Raw genomic sequence first — 25,239 nt, forward strand, 5'->3', positions numbered from 1 at the left:
TAATCTCACTAGCTGAATTTGTCAGCCAAGCGGGGGATCAACAGCCAGTGATTAGTTTATTAAAGGGGGGGGGAGAGAAGCTGCTGGTGTTATCTGTGCTGACCTCCCTACCCCCCCTCTTTTTTCATCATTGACTCTGCATTGGCATTGAGTTGAAGGGGCCCTGCTCGCTTACAGCCTTTCAGCAAGTGTTTTGTGGTATTGAGCACTGTCTATGGTTTTAACAGTTAGGAGTGTCAAACATACGGCCTGGGGGCCGCATCCGGCCCCTTGAGAGCTCTTATCTGGCCCATGAACCAGCCGAGGCAGCCAGTCCCGATCTGGGCTGGCAAGCCCGCCACAGGCTCTCTAGCCAGGGCAACCACCCCCTACTCTCGATCTGGGCTGGCGAGGCATGGCCCGGCCCAAACAAGTGACATTTATGTCATATCTGGCCCTTGTAATAAATGAGTTCGACACCCCTGAGTTAGAAGATTATTGTAGCATGTTTTTATTGTTTTGAATTGTTTTATTGATACTTTTATATTTAAATTATGTTAGATTTTATGGTTGTTACCCACCCTGAGCCTGGCCTTGCCCGGTGAAGGCGGGCTATACATTGAAATAATAAATAAATAGATTTCAAGGCTGCCTGGATGGCCTATTTCTTAGTGTCAAACACCTGGGATGTGGTTTGGCAATAAGTTACTCTGTACATGCAATGTGGTGTAGTGGTTAGAGGGTCCGACTACAAGCAGGGAGAGTGGAACTTGGGGAGACCCAGATTCAAATCTCCAAGTAGTCGTGATGCTCTCTGGGTCTAGTCGTTCTCAGCCTACATGGAGTAGTAGTTAAAGTGACGTGGTAGGATTTGGGAGACCCATGTTCGAATCCCCACTCTGCCACGGAAGCTTGCTGTGCGACCTTGGGCCAGTCACTCTCTCAGCCTAACCTATCTCACAGGGTTGTTGTGAGGGTAAATTAGAGGAGAGCAATGTAGTAAGCTGCTTTGGATCTCCATGGGGGGGATATAAAGCAGGATATAAATATCGAAATAAATAAATGGGGGGGCGTTGGGGGGCTCATGACAACACCATGCCCCCTCCTTGTCACAATTTAACTATGAGTTTCCTACAATCTCCTATTGCACTGAGTTGTTGTGAGGAAAATACGAAGAAAGGGAGGGAAGGGTGTGAATCACTCTGAACTCCTTGAGGGAAGAATGGAACTTTTTAAAAATCTGACATAGTCCTGGGTTCAAGTCCCTAGTGAGTTGGGAAGCTCATTTGTGTGTCCTTATATGGGCCTAAATGTACCTCTTTCTCATCCTAACCTACTTCACAGGGTTATTGTGAAGATATAATATTGTGAGATGGGGAGAACCCTAAGCTCCTAGAAGGGTGGGATAAAAATAAAGGATTTTCAATGTGCTTTTTGGGTTTTTTAAAGATGCCAGAACTCATATATAAGGTTGCACATATAAGGTTGCAGGTGATTTCCACCAATTCCCCCCTCAGGTCATGGGAGAGCCCCCCCCGCTCCGCCTGTACTACCGCCACAAAAAAGGTCCCTGGATGTTTATATTTGCAAATCAGTAGGCAAACATTTATGCACATACATTATTGTATGTCTCACTTTTTATACTCCTAACCACAAAACAGTTTCTGGGGCTCAGTCCTGACAAACTCTGGTTGTGATGAAGCCCTGCCAAGAACTCTAAAATGGAAAGTCTGAAATTAATGACCTAAAAAAAGGTAAAGGTAAAGGTCCCCTGTGCAAGCACCGGGTCATTCCTGACCCATGGGGTGACGTCACACCCCGACGTTTCCGAGGCAGACTGTTTACGGGGTGGTTTGTCAGACCTAAACCTAAATTTAAAATCATAAAAGGAGTTCAGCAATATTGTTTGTGGTTTATTATGAATTAAATGATGCATTGTATACTGTACCCACTGTTAAATATACTCTGTATAAGTAGGACATAGTCATTAGGTTAAGGCCAGTGCTGTTTATTTTTGACAATTCACATACTTTTACAGCACAATTGTGGTTTGCATATTTAGTACCTGGAGGTAGGCAACCCTAACAATATCATAGATTATTATAATTCACAGTGGGTAGCCGTGTTAGTCTGTCTGCAGTAGCAGAAAAGACTAACAAAAATATTTTCTGGTAGGGTATGAGCTTTCGTGAGCCACAGCTCACTTCTTCAGATACCTGAAGAAGTGAGCTGTGGCTCACGAAAGCTCATACCCTACCAGAAAATATTTTTGTTAGTCTTTAAGGTGCTACTGGACTCTTGCCCTTTTCTACCACTATAGATTATTATGTAATGCTAAACAATTATGCCCTTTGAAAACCACTGAAGGCTATATATATGGAACTGAAAACTGTATTTATTTCAGAAATGAAGAGAGAAGAAAACAGCAACAGAGCTACGATTTAGTAGTAAAGGGCAAGAGTCCAGTAGCACCTTAAAAGACTAACAAAAATATTTTCTGGTAGGGTACGAGCTTTCGTGAGCCACAGCTCACTTCTTCAGATTATTTTTGACAATTCACATACTTTTACAGCTCAATTGTGGTTTGCATATTTAGTACCTGGAGGCTGGCAACCCTAACAATATTATAGATTATTATAATTCACAGTGGGTAGCTCTGTTAGTCTGTCTGCAGTAGTAGAAAAGACAAACAAAAATATTTTCTAGTAGGGCATGAGCTTTCGTGAGCCACAGCTCACTTCTTCAGATTATTTTTGACAATTCACATACTTTTACAGCACAATTGTGGTTTGCATATTTAGTACCTGGAGGCTGGCAACCCTAACAATATTATAGATTATTATAATTCACAGTGGGTAGCTCTGTTAGTCTGTCTGCAGTAGTAGAAAAGACTTAACAAAAATATTTTCTAGTAGGGCATGAGCTTTCGTGAGCCACAACTCACTTCTTCAGATTATTTTTGACAATTCACATACTTTTACAGCACAATTGTGGTTTGCATATTTAGTACCTGGAGGCTGGCAACCCTAACAATATTACAGATCATTATGCAATGCGAAACAATTATGCCCTTCGAAAACCAGAGCTACGATTTGGAAACTGTTCTTAGAGCCCGACCGCTGAGGGAGGCGGGAGGGGAGCGCGGGAGGCGGAACAGCCAGTGGGAAGCTGCCTGTGCGTTTCCTACTGGCGGGAGGAGGAGGCGTAGCCAAAAGAACAGCCGCGCTCCTCTTGGGGAGGGTGGAGCGACCAGGAAACCAGCCAATCCCCAATCGGGCGGAAGGGAAAGAGGCGGGAGGAAGCAGCAGCAGCGTTATTGGAGCACGGAGGCGGGGGGGGGGCGCGGCTAGCCAGAAAGGGCGAATCAGAGAGCGCGTTGTTGGGAGGTGGCTGCGTGTTTCCTGAAGCGGCGCTGGGGTTGGCGGTCCGGGTTGACCTGTTGGGTGAGTGGCTGGAAGGCGAGGAAGGTGGCGAGGGGGGCTCCTTCCTGGTTGTTTACCCCGCTTGTTTGCTTCTCACTGAGGCGGCCAATGTGAGTCGCCTCAGGCCGACGAATGGATGGCGGTGCGGGTCCGGTTGCCTGTCAGTGTGTGTGGGGAAAAAGTCCCTGCATGTAGAAATCTAGCATTGCAGGGAGAAACCCGGACTCGGGTTTTTCCTCTCCTCCTGGCGGTTGATGACGAGAGCTGGGGATCTCCTTGCCCCTGACGTGCTGTTTTTCCTGCATCTGGTCCTCACCGCACAATGGGCGGGGGTACTCCTCCTTCCCACAGGGCACGAACCAGCATTGCCAACCTCCAGGTAGTGATGCAAATAAAACAGTAGTAGGCAAAACTGAATGAGGCAATAGGCAATGGAGGGCAGGCAGCAAAACAGCCAGGGCTGTAACTGTATTACAAAGAAATTAATATCCAAATAAAGCTAAGCGACAAGGGTTACCAAGCAAGGAAATAACAAACGTCAAGAAAAAAATCGGCTGGAGTTGCTGATAATGAGTGCAAAAAGGTTCATATAAGACATAGAGTCATATTATAGTCAATTTCAGTGTCAATGTGTCTTCGGGCAACGGAGATACAGATGGTAACGCGGCTCCAGGTAGTAGCTGAAGATCTCCCAGCTATTACACCTGCTCTCCAGCCGATAGAGATCATTTCCCCTGGAGGAAATGGCCGCTTTGGCAATTGGACTCTATGGCGTTGAAGTCCCTCCCCTCCCCAAACCCTGCCCTCCTCAGGCTCCACCCCAAAAACCTCCCGCCGATGGCGAAGAGGGACATGACAACCCTAACACAAACAGACGCTATATGCCAGTCTTCTCCCTGACGTGTTAAGTTCCTATATACAAGGATTTTAAAAAATGTTATTGCTATATCTTATCTGTGCATTTTTATCCTATTTATTTTGCTGTCAAATCACAGCTGGCTTATGGAGATGCCGTAGCGTTTTCAAGGCAAGAGACCTGGTATTCCTTGGAGGTCTCCCATCCAAATACGTGCCAGGGTCGAGGCTGAGAGTGTATGACTGGCCCAAGGTCACCCAGCAAGTTTCTCTGGCAGAGTGAGGATTTGAATCTGGAATTCCCATATCCTAGTGTATGGGGGAAGGGGGGGAAGTTCCAGCATAGCCTTCTTATCTCACTGTTCTTCTCTATTGCATTTTATCCTGAGAACAACAGCCCTGTATGGTAGGGTTAGGCTGAAAGAGTGACTGGCTCAAGGTTACCCAGTGAGCTTCCATGGCAGAGTGGGGACTGGATCCAAGATCTCGCAGATCCTAGTCCAACATTCTTACCACTCTGCCATGCTGGTTGGCTGGAACCTGCACTTTGGTACTGAAAAATGCTTCCTACGCTGTCTCTGAGAAAGCCAGGTTTGCAAGGGATGAATTATAAATCAGGGATGACTCATTGCATAAATCGAGTACAGGACAAAAGCCTCACATATAGAATTAATCTTTTAGAGGAATCACTTAGAATAGCTTTCCCTTTATATTTTACAGGGAAATCCCTTACTACATTGCTAAATTGGACATCCTTCCTTACTTGGGAATGTCACAGCAGTAGAGGATTTGCAGAACATATTCCATTGTTTTGAGTATTTTATCTGTGTTGTCTTTTGAAATATAAATGCTGTTGTAAGTATATTTTAACTATTAAAATATGACAGCACATTTTAAAAAGGTTGTATGAATATAAGAAGTTGCCTTATATCGAGTTAGACTTAGCTTGGTGTTTGGCAGGCAGCAGCTCAAAGAGAAGTCTTTCCCAGTACCTGAGAAATCCTTTAATCCTAGGATCTTCTGCATTCAAACATGTCCTCTACCACTGAGCCATAGGTTCTCTGGCATGTGAAAATGGAGTACACTGTTGATCTGTAAATAGATCACACGCCTGGAGGTTGGAACCCTGGTCTCTCATGTAGCATCTGATCCTAAAAAAGCCTGCACTGGGAAAGAATGCTCAAATTGATGCCCCAGTCTTAAAATCTCTTGGTCAAATTGCCTGCATGTCTTGTAAATCACTTGTTCCAGTGTTGTTGTGCCCAATTTGCTCAGTGGCTTGCAGACTTTGAGAACCAGCATCGTGTAGTGGTTGAGAGCAGTGGTTTGGAGTAGTGGACTCTGATCTGAAGAAGCAGGTTTGATTCCCCACTCCTCCACATGAGCTGTGGATGCTAATCTGGTGAACTGGATTGGTTTCCCCACTCCTACACATGAAGCCAGCTGGGTGACCTTGGGCTACTCACAGTTCTCTTAGAGCTCTCACAGCCCCACCTACCTCTGTTGTGGGGAGGGGAAGGGAAGGTGATTGTAAGCTGGTTTGATTCTTAAGTGGTAGAGAAAGTCAGCATATAAAAACCAACTCTTCTTGTTTTTCAGACTTTGGCTATCACTGTTCACAAGTAAGCAGTACTTTAGGAAATAATAAACTTACCATATTCTGTGGGACTGCTTGCAAAATAAAAATGCAAAAGGCCACACACCCCTTAAAACAAGTTTATGCTGGTGATCAAGTTTTTTACATTTTTTAGTCATGGAGATTATATAATATGCCCTAACGTGTTGCAGCTTCACACCGTAGTAAGCGATTGAAATTCATTCAGAGCTTCAGGCAAAGCGCTTCACAAAATGTCAAAATGGTCAATGTTTGGAATCTTGTCTCTGATTCCTGCTCGTCTACTGGCAAATAATAGCTGATATGTAGAGAAGAGAAGCTGTTCTTTAATTTGTAGCTTGCAAAAGACTTTATATCCAGGTTATGTTTCTCATGGAATACTTCGCATTTCTGGAGTTAGTTAATCAATCAAATGTGCAGTGGTCTATTTTTGTAAGCAGTAGAAGGGAAATCAGTTGGATTTAATTAAGAACAAACGTAATTGATACATCAGCCAGTAATATATTCTGACTTCAGTAATAATGTTGTATGACATCTTGCATCTTAAGAAGTACAGCAATGCATCTTGGACTGTAATGTGATAGCCCTTAAATATCAAAACAATAATTTTAGGGCTATCTAAACATGGGTTACCTACTTAATAGCCATCTCTGTATTTAAGTAGATGTTATCAGCTGATGTGACTGTGGGCACTTTCACACATACTGAATAATGCACTTTCAATCCACTTTCACAATTGTTTGCAAATGGATTTTGCCATTTCACACAGTAAAATCCAGCTGCAAAGGGGATTGAAACTGCATTATTTGGATGTTATTGATCTGTAGCTAGTTCTCTGCAAATCAGCTGTCTGACCTTGATGGTTCCTAGCCCTTTTGAAATCAGTTTTGAGCTTGCTAGTTATATGTAACCTTCGATAAGTATGAGTGGTTACAGAAAGAATATTTGTCGTCAACTCTAGATCCTGCTTTTTCTGTAGAAGTCTGTTTTCATTGAAGCATTGTTAGAAGATGGTCATCACAAGTGAAACACTGGAGTTGGCCTTAAACATTTTTTGCACCTAAAGTAAAAATCGCTGGATTTCTTACAGACAAGATAGGAGGCAATTGAAATAAGGACAGAGATAATTTGCAGTCACTAAGGCTGCGTTCAGACAACACAGAAAGCAACGATTAACCTTGCAGCTTGTTTCTGTGCTCATCTGACACCGTGGCTTCTCCCACTTCCATTTTGCACATGGGGCTTGATTCAGAACTCCTCTTTTTTTTTGATTAACCTCCCAATTTACCACAGTGCCCAAATGCCTTGACAATACCACAGTGCCTTGACAAATCTGAATTACCTTCCCCCCCACTTCAAGTCACAGCTGACTTATGGCCACCCTGTAGGGTTTTCAAGGCAAGAGATGTTTGGAGGTGGTTTGCCATTGCTTGCCTCCGCATCACGCCCCTGGTATTCCTTGGTGGTCTCCCATCCAAATACTTGCCAGGATCGTGGCTGAGAGGGTGTGACTGGCCCAAGGTCACCCAGCCAGTTTCCATGGCAGTGGGGATTCGAACCTGGGTTTCTCAGATCCTAGGGTTTCTGACACCTTGATAACTACACCACACTGACTCTCCCTGTGAACCAGAGTTTTAAACCTCAGTTGATTCCCAGTTTAGAATCCTGGGTTGTGGATGGTCTGCATTTGGGTACTGTGTTGTATGAGGCATCTGATCAAACCAGAAAAGAACGTTGAAGGAGCAGGAGGAACATGCAGGCTTGGCATAATGTGGCATCTAAACACAGCCTATGTTGTTTGTATTCTTGGTTATGCTTATCCAAACTTTCCTTCTTATTTATCAGTTCTAAATAAATCACTTTCTTAAAAGGTATGCATTCATTCATGACTGCCTTCACTGCATGGAACAAATCTGAGTTGTGGATGAGGTCTGAAAAAATGCCAGTTCCCCCTAATCACTTTTTTCTGCTGTGACAGAATTATTTTTGTTTCCTAGCAGGAAGGCACGGGAACACTTCAAAGCTAATTCGCTCTAACCTATAGTCAGCAGAAATTGGTGGTGTAACCTTGATTCCAAGAATCAAGGCTATTTGTATTTTTGGCAGTGACTAAACCTAATGCAATTATACTCCTGAAAATAGATGTGTGTAAAATAGTGATTTCAAAAAGTTCTTTTAAATGGGAAATCTGACAAGGGTAAGACCATTGTAAGGAAACTCTGGAAATTTGCTTTGTAAGCCAACAGGACTCTAACAGAAATGTGAAGCTTTTTTAGTTGGCATTTAAAGATATAAGTGAAAACTAGTTTCTGACTTGCATAATCTAAAACTGCTTGGCTCTAAACACCATTCACATAGTTCAATGTTTGGCTCCCTAAGACCGAAGATGGAAGACTTCAGTTAACTACAACTAATAATGAAATCCACATATAGATGATTTAGTATAGAGAGATTAGTAATGGGATGGATTAGTTATTAAGGCTGCTATATTCAAAAGTCATAACTAATTGGAAGTGAACATAGGAAGAACCATGCTGGATCAGACTAAGGCCCATCAACTCCTGTGGTCTGTTCACACAGTGGCCAACCAGGTGCCTCTAGGAATCCCACAAACAAGACAACTGCAGCAGCATTATGCTGCCTGAGTTCCACAGCACCTAATATAATAGGCATGAACCTGTGATACAGTCAGTTATTTATTAATATGGCACATAGCCAGTCATATACAGAATTGTCAACAGTTGACTAAAATCCCATCGATATTTAAACCAGAAATTCCAAATATAAAATACATAAATACAATTATATAAACAGATGCTCTACCACTGAGCCACGGCCCCTCCCCTAAAGGATTTTGCAGGCGTCCAAAGGCTCATGAACACACATGAACGCATGAAGCTGCCTTATATTGAATCAAACCCTTAGTCCATCAAAGGCAGTATTATCTACTCAAACCGGCAGCCGCTCCCCAGGGTCTCAGGTAGAGGTCTTTCACATCACCTACTTGCCTAGTCCCTTTAACCGGAGATGCTGGGGATTGAACCTGGGACCTTCCACATACCAAGCAGATGCTCTACCACTGAGCCACGGCCCCTCCCTCAAGCAGCCCCACACCCTCCTTTTTGGAGTATATATATCTGTTGGCATGAAACCAGTGACTTGATTCTTGCATTATGACATAAAAAAACATAACTTTGGAACTTCATATTGCTTCATTGTATGTCTGGCCATCTGTTGGAGCTATTGCATAATGTTAACCTTTCTTAAACATTTTGTTCCATTGTGTAATATTGATTCTAGTGAGAAAACTAAAGGACGTGGGTAGTCCTCAGTCTTTTACAGAACTTGCATTAGATATTTTTTGTTGGCAGAGCACTGGGGACATTGTTAAGATGTCTGGACAGTTTAGTGCTGCAGTGAGAAAATGCCATGGTAATGGAGCATAGTTGAATTGGAACTCTTTAAAACAACAGACTTTAAGCTTTTCCTTCAAGGAGCTGCCTTCAACCCTATCCAGCTAGATAGAATCCACTTTTTAAAAAACTGATTAGCATATACATCTATCTAATTTTTTAATTTATACCTTGCTTTTCTCTCCCAGTGTGGACCTAAAGCAACTAACAATATTATTTTTCCCTTCTCTGTTTTAACTGGGTTGGATTTGAAGGCCTTTCCCTTGCTTAGCAGAAGGAAAACATGGGATCCATCCCTTTGTGTTGATCATTTATGCTCCCTGTATTGTGCTCTGCACTTTGATATTTGTTTAATGGATTCTCTTTGGGCTTCTTAGTGTAGGAATATTGAAGACAGAGTTGTGCACTTTTGAGTGAACACAGCCTGCTACTACATCTCTTTGCTCAGTCAGCATGGTGTATTGGTTAAGAGTGGTGGAATCTAATTTGGAGAACCGGGTTTGATTCCCCACTCCTCCATATGAAGCCCGCTGGGTCACCTTGGACCAATCACAGTTTTCTCAGAACTCTTCTCAGCCCCACCTACCTCACATGAACGCATAAAGCTGCCTTATACTGAATCAGACCCTTGGTCCATCAAAGTCAGCGTTGTCTACTCAGACTGGCAGTGGCTGTCCAGGGTCTCAGGCAGGGGTCTTTCACGTCACCTACCTGTCTAATCCCTTTAACTGGAGATGGCGGGGATTGAACCTGGGACCTTCTGCATGCCAAGCAGATGGTCTACCACTGAGCCATGGCCCCAACTCAAGGTGTTTGTTCTGAAGAGGGGAAGGGAAGGTGATTGTAAGCCGGTTTGAGACTCCTTAAAGATAGAGAAAAGCAGGGTGTAAAAACCAACTCTTCTTGTTTGCTTGCACAGTTCCAGTTTCCTATCCCCTGTATCTTCCACTGCCCACTGTTGTGGTTTTATTTAACCCACTCACCCATGGCATGTGGATTACTTAATCTGGTTCTTTTTGCTTTGAACGGGTGGATTGAGTGCTGCTTTGGTTTTTGCAAGCTTTCTTGATCCCAGTTTGTGGCAGGCAGCATTGCAAACTTTAAGACAGGGTCCCTGAGTCTCTTAACATTTTCCCACTTGTGGGCACCTGTGGGATTCTTTGGAATTCCCAGGGTGGTGGGAACAATTACAAAATGGCTGCTGCAAAAGGTGGGGTGCAACCACACAGAGAAAGCCCAAGTGCAGGGAAGAAGAGGAGTCATTTTAAAAAATACACTAGGAAAGAGCAGTGAGAAAATTAAGCCAACACTGTGCTCAAGCTTGGAGCTGCATTATTTTAATCTGCACGGCCGGTTACAAATATAGTTTCCAGCTATTGCTAAACAAGGGTAAAGCTCGCTCTGATTTTCTTGAAAACATCCTCCTCCACTATACCATCCCAGACAATTTGCTTCAGCCCTCAGGGAGCAACTCTGACCTGCGTGAATGGGTCTATAAAGGAGGCGCCTTAATTGACAGCCATTTAGTCGCCCATATAAAATTTGCCCCATGGTACAGTATTATTTTAAAAAAAGACCACCTTAGAGCTCCTTATCTGGCTGATATAACAGCTCATGGTCTTAGGGCAGCATTTCACTGTGATTTCAAACCATGCCCACAGAACTTCTTGCTGGTTGCTTCTCAAAAAAACCAACCACTGGTTCAACGTCTTTGTTGCAACATCTTTGCAATGTCTTTGTATATACATTGTATATATCTGTATATGCGTCTTTGTTGCAACGTCTTTGTATATATCCTGGCCTGCCCTCTAGATATTGAGCCCAGGAATAAGTTCCTGGCCAATATATTAACTATGCCACACTCCTTATCTGATGCTGATAAATTAATTTTTTTGATATCAGATGTGGATTCTCTTGTTTATCAAAAAATGGCCCTTTCTGCTTTGGCAGCAAAGAAAGCCATTTAATGAATAGAACCTTCTTTTGAAGAAAAGATGGTTAGAGCCTAAATGTGTCTTCCTTATATAGTTGGGAAATATAATGGGAAATGGAATGTTGGGTGCAATTTGAGAAATTTATCATTTTCTGGATCTTAATAGTTTATAATTTTTAACTCATTGTAATAATGTTTTGGATTGTAAAGCCATATGGCCATGTACAATAAACTTCAGACCTCCACTGGGTATGTCCCTCCCCTCCCCAAGTCCCGCTCTCCTCAGGCTCCACCCCTAAAACCTCCCGCCGGTGGCAAGAGCCTTACCTGGCTCCACCCACTTTCTAAAATCACTTGGTGGGCACTATGGTGCTCATGGGTACTGTTAGCCGAATTGCTCCTTTATATGGGGAAATTAGCTGAGCAATCGGTAACTATGTATTTTTATAGCGATCTCGCACTCAACTATACCAGAATCCGTTTAATGAGACGTTTGAATAAAGACAGAGACTAGGAGTTCCAAATTAAACAGTGTTTATGTATTCAGGCATTCAAATGGTGCATTACAAGCATACAAGAAGCTAGTAAATAAAGGCAGTAGTACAGAGAAGTTTGCCAATTTGGCAGGATATCGTAGATTCAATATATTTACCTTATCTAGATGAGGTGTTGTCCAACTCACGCAGACTATGAACAGATTGAAAAGGAAGACCGAGATGGGGGTAGGGGTTCCCGTGGACTTGACCAGCAAGGCGGGAGGGAGCGTGGTAAGGCTCGCGAAACCAAACCAACAGAGTAACGGCAAAGGTGCCAGGAAAGACCTAAGGGTGACCTGAATGGGCCAGGGGTATCCTACTTATACTGTTTTCTGGGGGCGGGAAGAGGGGGTTTGACCCCTCCCAGGTTCCCAGGTGGCAAAAAGGTGGACAAAAGGATTAAGCTGTGTCTACCGGGGCAGGGTAGTGAGAATTTGGAAATCTATTATAATTCCAATGGCTTTCGCAACCCGAGATGGTCAAGAATCTTTCTGCTGATGGGATTTACATTCCGGAACAATAGGTGCGATCTGTGCAAATGTCCTGGGGTCTCTGCAGCTGGACAGGAGGGATGACTCATCTGGATATCAGGATTACTGCTAACGACTCATTGAGCAACGGAGGAAGTTGGGAGGGGGAGCAGCTCGCATTGGGTACGTGGCTGTCAGCTCTTTGCGAAATGGCTGCTTCTAAAACAGAGATGTACAGGAACATGGCTCCTCTCAGGTTCACAAGAGACAGCCCTTTGCATCTGGTTCCTAGTAGCTGGTTGCCCGGGCTGGCAAGAGCAGCTGTGTCAGTTTCAAATGAGTCGCGCCGCGCCTGCCCAGTAGCGTTTGAGGTAGGCGTGCGGCTAGAAAGCAGTCTGTGCGCTTGCATACCGGGTTGCCAGGTCCAGTCCTGGAGATTTAGGCAGGCCCGTATGCTATCAATTCCCCTCCTTGCCGCCTGAAGACAACGTCTGAAATGGCGGCACACCTAACACGTGTTGATTGAAGTCTTGATTGGAGACACCGGGGTCGGGTTGCATTGGCCAATGGAGGTTTGGGAACCATTTGTCCTATACTAAAACCTTAGATTAAAAACGGGGCCGCCTAGTGAAGTTGGACAACCTCTCAAGAAGTGTGCATTGTTAAATTTGCAAGCATATTTCAGGGCGGATGCATTGCATGTATCAAAGCATCCGGTTCCTCTTACAGTACAAAATAAAACATTGTTTTCTAAACTCAAGCTTACATTGCTAAACTAACAAACTGAAAACATATACATTGAGTCATAATAGTATACATAGGATACAAAGAAAAAACCTTAGGCAAAACTGCCGGATGTAAAAAGGAAAAACTTTGTACCCTTTTTAAAGTTACAGATAGACAAAGATAAAAAGACATACCGCTGGTTTACAAGCATTCGTTTTAGGATCTGGAAAATCTCGTTCCCCTCCTAGTAGAAGGGTGAAGGTACACATAAACACAATGGTTTCCAGTTCGCTCCTCCCCATGGTAAAGAGAGGGGGGGAGCTAATTAAAAAAAAAAGATCTTCTTTGCCTCTTCCGTTGGCAATCGGCTGGGCTCGGCTATCTTCGTGCTTCTTCGGTAGCACTCTTCGGGGCCTCGCCTGTCTCGGGGGTTGGTATGGGATGGCCTGACTAAGGGGGCGTGGGGTGATTTACATACAGCCTTGCAAGGCATTCTGGTTAGATCTAGGGCCATGCTAGGGGCACAATAAGATTACTATACCATTTCACTCTGGCACCTCTGCCTGTCATCAAGGGGTCAAGTGGTCTGGGACCCTTCCTGCGCACTGGTTTTGTGCCCACTATATCCTTTTAGGGTTGATCTATTGTAGTGGATGCCCTCGCCTTCCATAGCCATCCATCAATCATGAAGACTCGCGCTTGCGCGGTCTTCACTATGGTACCTCTCGGGGGTGGCGCCTATCTTGCGGGTCACCAAAGGTGACCTCGTTGGCTTACACTCGCGCCATTCTGGTTTCGGCCGGATGATCCCGCCGGGCGAACCGTCGAGGCTCTGACTAATGAAGCGATTCCATTTGGTCAGGCTGGAATCGCTTCCTCGGGAAGGGCCTCAATACTCTTGGTAAAAGATAGATCAAACAAAATATATACACAACACACGCAGTAAAACATATATGCATAACTAGAGCCTTAGGGTTGGAGGGGCGGTCGTATGCAAATGGCGGGCATGCTGGCATGTTGGGTAGGGGCACCTGTGGGGGCCCCTAGCGCGGCTACACACCGGGTGCTCCGTTTGGAGACCTGTAGGGGCATGTGCGGGGGATTAGGTCTGTCTTTGACCTTCCTAGCATGGGCTTTTTGCAATTTTGAGTCGGTCGCCATGCTAGGTGCGTCTACAGCTGTCGTGGACCCGGAGGACTTTCTAGCCCCTGCTCTTTACCGAGCCGGCCTAGTGCTGGCCGTGGGCTGGTGGTCCAAAACCGGCCCGACAATAACTGGCATTGGCTTCCAAGGCATAGGCCAGATCAGACAGTTCCATTCCCGCGAGTACCATAGTGAAACTGCCATCAAATTCCTGACTGTTCCCAGCCAATTTTTCCAAAGGGGCAAGCCAAAAAGGGGTAGCCCCGCCTATGAAGGTCAAAGAACAGACTTAACAGATGGGGGAAAGAGCCCGGATGCGGTCCTATCGGCAAAGGCCGGCCTTTCTCGGATTTCTCCGTAAGGGAAAGGTGTCAATCATTCCTAGTCTCGCGGCCTTTCGAGCTGCGGACCTTCGCTTTACTGATATCACGTTGGAGGCGATTTTGGGGGAGGAGAGGCATTTTGCATAAGGCGCAGGGTATTATGGTACACAATACATTTACACATTTCCTAATAAAACCTTTGCAATAACATTTCTATATCCAGGTGTCTGTAAGGCCTTTCCTGGTTTCCTATTCTTATACATATGGGAAAAATACTAGATGAGAGGTTTAGCTGGACACAGTTTGCAGAAGGTAACCGGGGCTAGGGGACCAAGTTAGACCGAGGCGCAATCCATTAGCTCTAAGCTAATTTTCCCTGGTGGCATGTCCTCACACCCACCAGTAAATGCGGTCCTTCACCACTAGGCCCAGGTGGGCCTTCTGGATTGCACGCGGATCATTCTGGTTTTGGATAGTCAGCCCACTGAGCGGGCTAACTATGTAACCAGGACCTTGAGGTCTCTTCCTAACAGGGCGATTCTACAGGAGCCGGAATCGCCTTCTCGGGGGGAGACCTCTCCTATACTGGTAAAAGATAGAATTCTAACTAAACAAAGCAGCATATACAACAACATTTCCTATACTTGACTTGGTACGCTCCAAGGGGAGGGGGCGAGGGGACTTCATGCTAAAACTGCGCAGACTCGGTCTGCACCAAAGGGTCCGGCTTATGCAAATTTTTGAGTCCAGGGGCTTGATGGGTAACTGACTGCTCCTGGTGTTCAGACAGGTATTCAGCCTAGGTGCTGTCCGTTAAAGAGACAGCGGCAGATTTTTGACACAGAGAAGGGTGCTGGCTTTCCAGGGGAATGTTTGTTTTTCGGTGGGAGGGGGCCCCTGTGATTTCAAGGCGGGTGTCTTTAGGAGACCATGCGGTGGCAGTGGAGGCCTTCCTGCATTGGTGGGTGGGCCGTCCAAAACCAGGATGGCCCGAGTGTTTGCACACCCCACCGTTGTAAGGTTTCATTGATTTTCCCCAGGGTTTTTCTTCTGCTCCAGCAATTGGTGTGTCTCTCCTTCAACAGCCTGAAATCGGTAGTTGCATGGAGGTTCCCGCCTTTACGGTGGGTGTGATGACACGCCACTAGCGGAGCCAACTTTAGAGAAAAACCTTTTCAATTTTTGTGCCCGGGGTTTGGCCAATAACAACCCCACTCTAAATGTTAAAGAATAGATCTTGAATTGATGGAAGGGGGAGTGTTCCCTCATTCCCAACTAGAGGGGGCTTTGGAATGCTGGGGGGTTCTTTCTTTGGGGGGGGGCTGTCTCACCTTCCCTGGTGAGGACTAAAATTCATAACATTCACATGATGCAAACAACAATATGACATTCATCTAGGTGTGCGCGCACAGCATGCTTTGATCTTGGCAGACCTCCGGAGGTGGGGAGGCCTCTGCACTTAGCACTAGGCATTACAATCATTCATATTTATGCCTTTGCACAATTAAAACCTTTAAAACTTAATTCATCACCTTTTCCATTTGAGTGGCATATCTGTGTTACACACTTTTACTTGCCACAATAATAATGATAAAATTGCTAGACGACAGAGAGAGAGAGAGAGAGAGAGAGAGACAGACAGACACAGACACAGACACAGACACACAGGAGGGGGGGAGTGGAGAAGTGGAGAGTTCCATCTCCTCCCCTCCTTCCTTCCTTTTAGAGCGGCTTATATGATAGTGGGGTGGTGCGATTTACGACCTCCAGCTTGCTGAGCTGCCGTTTCACCCAGCACCCCAGAAAAATAATCAGCACAGTTAAACAGGCTTGTGCTACCAGGATCTGATGCTTAATTGGCTGCACCTTTCAGTGGTTTAGGCTGGAGGAACTACTTTGTTCTGATGGTTAGATCACAATAGTATAAAACATATGGGGGAGTTCATAGACTTAAACATACAGGACATCATGGCTCCAAGGGGCTGGCCCTTGCAGCCTGTATTGTACATATTGAAGAATACACATATGAAAATCACCCCTCTCCCTCTTTGGCGAGAGCCCCTGAAGCAGCAGCGGCTGGATCAGTTGTCAGATATCTTCTTTGGGGATGTTCGGGTCTGACCAGGAGGTTGGCAAAAGGGGAGCCCTGGATATAAATATCAGTGCGGGGTCCCACTTGAACCAGTTACCTTAGTGCATAGATACTAGGGTTGCACAGACTTGAATGCAACCCTGGCTATACTGGAGGGTGATGCACTTATTTTTAAAGCAGAAATCCAGTTTCTAATTATGCCCTGTCAGCAAGGAAAGATTTCTTAGTTGTTCCCTTCCCTGTGCATTCTCGCAAGCCCATTGTTGACTACCCTCCCTCCTTTGGCGACCTTTGGGGCACCTTGCCAGCAGGCTGGCTTGCAGCAGGATTGTTGCTGACCAGGAGTCTCCTGCCTGGAGGTGGCATAGAGGAACAAAGGAGCATACAGCAGGGAGTTCCAGCAGTAGTTGCGGGTGCCCGGGAGTAGAGGCTTGCATACTTAACAATATTACTTAGACACATTGATGGCTTGGGGGGTGCTTTGCATTTGCATTGCACCTTAAGGCAAGGCAAACAATCAAACAAAAACACTGAGGCGGAGAGAGCTGAATGCAGTCAGCTCTTCTGGTAGAAGGGTCCTTGCAGGGAGAAATCTAGCAAAAAAAAAGGCTAGCAGGCATGTATATAACTAGCATTGGTTGCTGAGAGCAGAGTTGCAAGGCTAAAATAGAGCATTAAGACTTTTTGTTCCTCTTCCTCTTGTTTCCCAAGGGGAGGAAGTACCTGGTTGTTTATTAAGTTCTTACAAAGCAGGCAGGTATTCATATGATAGAGACAAGTGGCGTTTGAGCAAGTTAGATCAGGGAGCAGCCTTATGCAGGCTGCCATTAATAATCAAAGACAGTACACATTGTAATATGCATAAAGCATTGAAGTTTCTTAAAGGAGAGAAAGTTGAACACTGTAAACAGAACAGAATTGGTGGGGGGTTACTCTTCTTCCCGGTTCTCCTGGTTGGTTGGCATGGATCAGGAAACAAGACTGTTAATGAATGCCAGGTAATTGTATTACAAGATCACAAGAGGGGAAGGAAGAGACCCTTCCAGTGGCGGTTTGCTTCTCCAACCCCCCCCCCTTCATATCCCTGATAGCCTTGTTAGCATGCCAGGGAATGAAGAAGCTAGGTTGAAACAAACAAAAATCAGGACTTTTTCAAGATTTTCAAAAATAAATTCAAAAGAAAATGAACCCAGCTCAAAATCTGATATTTCTCTCTTCAAAAAAAGGTCCAAATTCAAAACTTCAAATCAACTTCAAATCGAGTAAAAACTTCAACTCGACTTCAACATTAAAAAAATTGATTATATTTCTTTCCTTTAAAGAGTTCCAAATTCAAAAATAGCAGTGGTTCAAAGATAAAAGTAGATTGGATATCTTCTCCCCCCCTCCTTTCCTCTGAATACATGAGGAGGAAAGGATTGTTTCCGTGAGGTGTACCCGCGCCAGAAGGCTGTGTGGCACCACTGGGCATATGCAGAGTGCACTTTGGAAGCCGGGGTGGGTTCCAGTTTGTCTAAAGAGCGAGGGGAGGGAGAGCAATGGGGCTTTCCCTGTTCCTAATGAGATTTTGGTGAGTCTTGATACTCAGGGGTTATCCACACAAAAATCAAATTCCAAACTGTTTACCAAATTAAAGCAAAAATCCATCTTTTAAAAATAGAGCACCTGGGTTTTACGTTTAGTGAGGTCCTGGTGTGAGTTTGCTAAAACTGAGCAAATCACAAGGTTCTTACAGAGCTTAAGTTGCAAGCAAGCATGAGAGCTTCCTCCTGAGGAAGGATCAAGGGTGAGAACTAAAGGTTACCAAAAGGGACTGTATCTCTGTGCATGTGCAGAGTGCACGATGTACATTGAGCTGCATTAATGGGATCTGCCATGACAGGCAAGAACCAAAATGTGCAACTAGAATGAGAGCTTGGGGGTTGCTTCAGGGGGCTAGAGAGCCCAGGTTGCTGTTTTCCTGAAACAACCCTAACATTTTGGAGGAACAAAAAGATAAAAATGGGGGGGGGGGAATCCTATTGCTTGGATTACAGATTATTACCATGTTGGATGAACTCATTCAGCTGCTGCATCATTTAGGATTGCAGCCCCACCTTATTTTTAGTTACCACTCTCGAGACCATCTTATTCATGTATACTTCAAAACTCTTCACTGACCTTCTTATAACAATACAATCCTTTTTGGCCGCTGCTTATGGGCTGCAGTCCCAAAGCATTAGCCATCCTTTTATTTATTATATGCTAAACACCTTCTTTCCTCACACCATGTCAACATACTTTCACCTTCATGTTTCTCCAACACAGTAATAATAGCTATAAAACCGAATGAAGAGGGGCTGGGAGCTGTGGGGGGAGGTTGTGGGGGGGGAGGGGCAGAGCACACGGGGCTCTCCCCTTCATTATTCACTTTTCACATGTTTACACAGACAGCATCGAGGTTGACAAATATACTATTATGTAAGACTTTTACTGCGCAGTAAAATTAACTTTATATTTATTCTACGAGCACATGGAAATAATTTCCTCTTACTTTCCCAGGTACCTTGGGAAAGCATTCATACAGACACACATGCTAGTTTCACTTGCAAACATACAGGCACTTGGGGGAGCGCACTCCCTTGCATATTTCCATTTGGTGCCCCATGCCAATTTTGCGCAAACCGCATTGTACTTTTGGGGAACCTAGGCAGATGTTTCTGTGAGATTGGCCGGATCTTCACAAAAGCATGTACCCTGAATATCGATTTATCATATTTATCACACACACAACTCTATTTCCTGTAGGAGAAAAACATGTTATATCATTATCCTTTTCCTGTGCCAGATAGACTTTTCTGACCCAGGGAGGCTTTATTACAACTGCACATCATGGCTACTTTTTACACATATTCAGCATTACATTAGAAAGACCAGGAGATAAAGAGTCCTCCCTGAGGAGGCTTGCTTTCCTTTATTAACCTGCGGAGAAAGGGTTAAACTTGGGCTGGTGCTGGTGCCCTTCTATTCCCTACAGAGGGAGCAAAAATGATTTACTTTACCATTCCCTTAGGATGGGGAGGCAGCATTTTCTTTGAACATGGTCTGGACTTCTTAATTCTTACTCAAAATATAGGGGGGGAAACATTCACACATGCATTCACTCACACAAGGGGGAGAAAAGGAGGGATACTCAAGAAGCTTGGAATATCCCAGGTTAGTTCCAGCGGGCTGCTTGGAACAGCATTTTCCTTTAGCATGAAATTCAATGGTGTCTGATCGTACTTTCAAAGCTACTTGAGCTCAGCCTCGCATTCTGGTGTTCCTGGGGCTGTAGGTCAGTTAGTAACTTTGCAGCGAGCTCTTCTCAGTTGGGGAAGAGGCTGCTGGTTCCCTTTGTCAATTGAGGGAATGGTGATCCTCTGCTGTCCGGTCTTTTTTGGGGGGGGGGGGGGCAGACAGTAAGGTTTTTAATAATTTTGTCTTGGGTCAGAAGCTTCTGCTGGAGAGACTGAATTTTGGCTCCTGAATGGTCTAGTTCCTGTTGCAGAGAGGTGATCCTGCTTAGAGCAGCAATCAGCACTCCTTTTACCTGATTTAATTATTTTTGTGTTTCGAGGAGAGCATGAGATAACTCATTCCTCTCTTTTTCTAGTTCATTTTCTACTGATTTTAGTTTTTCATTTTCTTGTGTGCTGGTTCCTGATTTTTCACACATTTCCTGGTACTTAGGTTGAGAGGTTTCACAGTGCTTACTAAAAGCACCAGTTGCCCGGGATCTAACTGGGTTGCTGTTGCCGATACTGCACCCCGAAAGACCACCACGGGACCCACCCAATTTTGGCAGCCATTTCTTTAATTTGTTGTGGCTGGGGTCACTGTTCAATTTCTCTGCCATGGTAAACTATAGCTCAGGGAAGGGCAGGATCACTCTGGCTGATCCGTGTAAGGCAAAAAACAATGCTTCTCAGTGGAGAAAAGGAGGGGGGGGTTTGAGCCTGAATTGATCTCTTTGGATTAAAATGCCCCCTGTGGGTTTTGCAGGATGGCGGGGGATTTGGCAACAAGTTGCCCTTTTTATTTTCACCGCAAAGGAAGTGGGTTTGAGTCAATCAGGGCTCCTTGGATTTTCTAAATCGCTGGCTGTGGGTTAGCAGCTCAGCACGGAAGGAGGGTTCAAGGATTCAAACTGAGCTACACTTTAACTTAGAGAGAGAGCAGGCGTTGCTGGGACTTGGCTCTAATATTCCCTTTTAAGGAGGGTGAGCCTGCCTTAATAGGGGAGATGTTACCTTGCAGATCCTCTAAGGAGAACCGGCTTTTTTTTCTTTTTTTCAATGTGGTCATGGTAGACCTTGCACTAACTTTCTGGCAGATATCCTAAGGGAAACTGCTGGTTTCAAAACTGGGAAACGCTCCTGGCTGTCCCTCTAAGGAAGGAGAGCGCGTTTCTGTGCTTACGGGAGAAGGTTCCGGCTCGCTTCCCAAGGGAAACGGGCTCCTCTCAGCACATTTGATTGGTGCTTGCGGGAGACGGTTCAGGCTCGCTCCTAAGGGAGACGGGCTCGTCTCAGCACATGGGGACAACCTTTATCAGAGGAATGTCCTTCAGTCGCGGTAGCGCTCCTGGCACTCTCCTAAGGGACGGGTGCACGCTCCACTCGGGAACCCTTCTGTCGTGGGAACGCTCTTGGCAAACTCCTAAGGGACGGATGTACGTTCCACTTGGGGACCCTGTATTAGTGGCAACGCTCCTGGCACGCTCCTAAGGGACTGGTGCGCGTTCCACTTGGGGATACTCCTGGCAGAACTCCTAAGAGAAAACTGCGTATCCCAGCCTAGCGGGAGTGGCCACTCCTCCGTCCTAGGTCTTTCTGGGTGATTTCAACCCTGTGCTGGGGCGCTTCTACTCGCCCAATAACCTCACTCCGCGTCCGGGGTGAGTGAAATAATATTCAGCAGGCAAAGCCTGGTAATGGTGATGTGGGAGAGGAGAGGAGAGATCGTTTCCTCTCGGGGGATTTCTCAAGGAGGGGGGGGAATATTATATTGGCCTACGTGTAGGTGCAGATGTCTACGTGCAACCCTACTCTGCAACACCCAACCCAGACAGCCGTTCAAATGGGGAGTCTCCGAAGAGAGGTGGTTCCCAGGGCAAAGCCGTTCAGTCTCCTTGCTTTGCTGAGAAGATAGCTCAGCTGGCGGCTAGACTTAGGGCTGAAAGAATGAAGGGGGGAGAAGCCAACCCACAAGATAGCGCTCACTAGAGCCACACACTCAGGCACACACACACTGTCGTTTCACGTGACAATTGATTTTTTGTGAAAAACTGGTCAAAATTCAAAGCGTCTCAAAAACTTTTTCCTACGTCAACACGCTAAATACACACGTGCCGACTCGCATGTATTCAGACGTGCAGGAGTGCCCGCATTCCTCCACCAGTAATCTGTTAGCCGAATTGCTCCTTTATATGGGGAAATTAGCTGAGCAATCGGTAACTATGTATTTTTATAGCGATCTCGCACTCAACTATACCAGAATCCGTTTAATGAGACGTTTGAATAAAGACAGAGACTAGGAGTTCCAAATTAAACAGTGTTTATGTATTCAGGCATTCAAATGGTGCATTACAAGCATACAAGAAGCTAGTAAATAAAGGCAGTAGTACAGAGAAGTTTGCCAATTTGGCAGGATATCGTAGATTCAATATATTTACCTTATCTAGATGAGGTGTTGTCCAACTCACGCAGACTATGAACAGATTGAAAAGGAAGACCGAGATGGGGGTAGGGGTTCCCGTGGACTTGACCAGCAAGGCGGGAGGGAGCGTGGTAAGGCTCGCGAAACCAAACCAACAGAGTAACGGCAAAGGTGCCAGGAAAGACCTAAGGGTGACCTGAATGGGCCAGGGGTATCCTACTTATACTGTTTTCTGGGGGCGGGAAGAGGGGGTTTGACCCCTCCCAGGTTCCCAGGTGGCAAAAAGGTGGACAAAAGGATTAAGCTGTGTCTACCGGGGCAGGGTAGTGAGAATTTGGAAATCTATTATAATTCCAATGGCTTTCGCAACCCGAGATGGTCAAGAATCTTTCTGCTGATGGGATTTACATTCCGGAACAATAGGTGCGATCTGTGCAAATGTCCTGGGGTCTCTGCAGCTGGACAGGAGGGATGACTCATCTGGATATCAGGATTACTGCTAACGACTCATTGAGCAACGGAGGAAGTTGGGAGGGGGAGCAGCTCGCATTGGGTACGTGGCTGTCAGCTCTTTGCGAAATGGCTGCTTCTAAAACAGAGATGTACAGGAACATGGCTCCTCTCAGGTTCACAAGAGACAGCCCTTTGCATCTGGTTCCTAGTAGCTGGTTGCCCGGGCTGGCAAGAGCAGCTGTGTCAGTTTCAAATGAGTCGCGCCGCGCCTGCCCAGTAGCGTTTGAGGTAGGCGTGCGGCTAGAAAGCAGTCTGTGCGCTTGCATACCGGGTTGCCAGGTCCAGTCCTGGAGATTTAGGCAGGCCCGTATGCTATCAGTACCATGCTGGGGACCCTTTCTTTAATGAAAAAGCTTTCTAGCACCGTAGATGTCTCCCATTCTAAACGTAAAGCTTAACCACAGACCCTCCATAAGAACACGCTGCCAGGTGGTCATTTGGACCAGGTGTTGCCCCTGTATATTTTTAAGGGGGGTTTAAAGCCACTCAGAAGACTACTGTCTTTATGCACACATGAAAGAAGAGCTGCTTGAAACTGCCACTGTAAGGGCCTTGTTTCCCTAGAACAGATCCGAAATGCCCTATATACAGCTTATTACATTAATACTCTTCATCAGTAAACATAACTGAAGCCATTCTTAAACCATTTCTTTTTGTGAACATCAGTGTGGAACTGTCACATCACTGCATGGTTCAAATGAAAAAAACATGTTGTAAATCTAGCATGGATCCTTCATATCCCTTTCATCTCTTTACGAGCCATGGGGTTCTAGCCAAATGTTTTTGGAGAGTAATTAATATGACTGTGCAGATGAAATACTTTTCCCATGAGATGAATGTAAAGAGGAATTTGTAAATGAATACGAAATGCAAAGCTGTGGGAGAAGGGCTGTTTAATTTGTGCGTGAGATTCTGAAGCTTAACTCACACTTCATAGTGCTGGGAACAGTTCAGGGATCAATGCTGATTCTTTTGGTTCGTTGTTTTTGCATATGTAGGAAAAAGAAGCCAGGGCATGCTTGGAAGTGAGCACCATGCATACAATGGTGCCTCATAAGCAAACAATGCCCACCATGAGCTATGTGGTGGAACTTACAAGTTTCTTACGAATTAATTTTAGTGCAAACAATAGTGGGTCGGCTTGATCCATGTCGCCGTTCAACCTTTGGCAAAGCAGATGTGATGAACATGAATGTTTTGAAAGATTGTCAGTTGGATCATGCAACATGCTAAAATGGGCCTCATCAGTGACATTTTAAGTTACTTTTAAACAAGATGAAAAGATGGAGGAGAGAGAAGAGAATGTATTTTTCCCCCAGCAGTCATATGTGGTAAAAAAAATCACCTGTAGCAGCTTGGAGTTGAAAGCAGACCCTTATCTAAAAAAATTGAAATCTGGTGTTTTAGGTTTGTTGGCAAAAACCGATAAAGACTTGGTGATTGCTCCATTCAGCTGTTTTCTAAAGCTTTGCAGTGACACAGTAAATGTATGTAATTTGGGAATGTGACGAAGCAATCAGATGGCTCATAATGCCATGCAGATTGATTCAGTTTGCATCTTACCATGCCAAAAGCATCCTATGAATCTGTACTCAGTATGCAAACTCTGTTCTAAGGGGTAACACAAAAGGCGTACGCGACTGTTGCGAGAATGCAGTGGTTAGTTATCTCCTGCAGCAAACTGAAAATGAGTGAGGCTCCCTGCTTATAGCATCTAAGAGTAGCATTCTTGTGATCTGTGGAAATGAGTGTGAACAGCTGATATGAAATAGTTAAGTTTTTTGGAAATTGCCACCTGTTTGGTGGTTGGTCTCTTATGTGTCACTGATCTGGTGGTGCACAATATTAGTGCAGATGGGGGGGAAGGGCCCCTGTATCGTCAGCTCTTGGGATGTTATGGAGGTTAAACAGGCAGCAAACAACCTTGTCAAACACAGGCCCTCTTTGATAAGTCCCACCCCCATCCCTATCAGGTTCCATTTGCACTGGAATAGTGCATTCCTCAAACATCCTCTTCCAGGTAAAGATTTCACCCAGCTGCTACCTCCCCAGCACCTCATAAATCAACATTCTGATGTCCACAGAGAAGCTACACAACTGTCCAGGGCATAGTCATGGTATGCAGAGGTTATAGACGTCCAACAGGTATTGTTCTATGTCAGTCACGGCTACTGGCTTTCAAGTAAGTAAGTGGTGTAGCTCTCTCTCAAGTGGGGGGACGACACCTTTTTCTTGCTTGTATATAATACCTGCGCCCCAGTCAAAGAGCCACAGGCCAAAACTTACAGCTCCACCAAATAAAATAACTGCTGAATTACAACTAATAATAAAGCTCAAACTATGCATTCTCCAGGACTTAATGGAGATATGAGATTCCTGTCTCATTACCAATGCTGATTTCTTCATGCCTACTACCCCTCTGCATATCACACCTAATCCAATCACACCTGCTAATGTCATTTACTTGCTTTTGACGTTTATGATGCCATTGTGTGTCTAATTCACTCATCTCTACTTAAGGATAGATGGAATCACTTTCT

At 45.1% G+C, this 25,239-nt stretch overlaps 1 protein-coding gene across 2 annotated transcripts in view; it reads left to right on the forward strand.

Annotated features, from left to right (window-relative positions):
* The first annotated feature begins 3,375 nt into the window (after window positions 1–3,375).
* TANGO2 (transport and golgi organization 2 homolog) overlaps window positions 3,376–25,239 on the forward strand; it is a 102,625-nt gene continuing 80,761 nt past the window's right edge. For both annotated transcript variants that reach the window (XM_056859503.1, XM_056859502.1), the window contains exon 1: window positions 3,376–3,422. The gene's annotated coding sequence lies outside the window, so the exon portion shown is untranslated. The remainder of the gene's footprint in view (window positions 3,423–25,239) is intronic.

The sequence above is a fragment of the Euleptes europaea genome, chromosome 13 (genome assembly GCF_029931775.1).
Source record: "Euleptes europaea isolate rEulEur1 chromosome 13, rEulEur1.hap1, whole genome shotgun sequence".
Lineage (NCBI taxonomy): Eukaryota > Metazoa > Chordata > Lepidosauria > Squamata > Sphaerodactylidae > Euleptes > Euleptes europaea.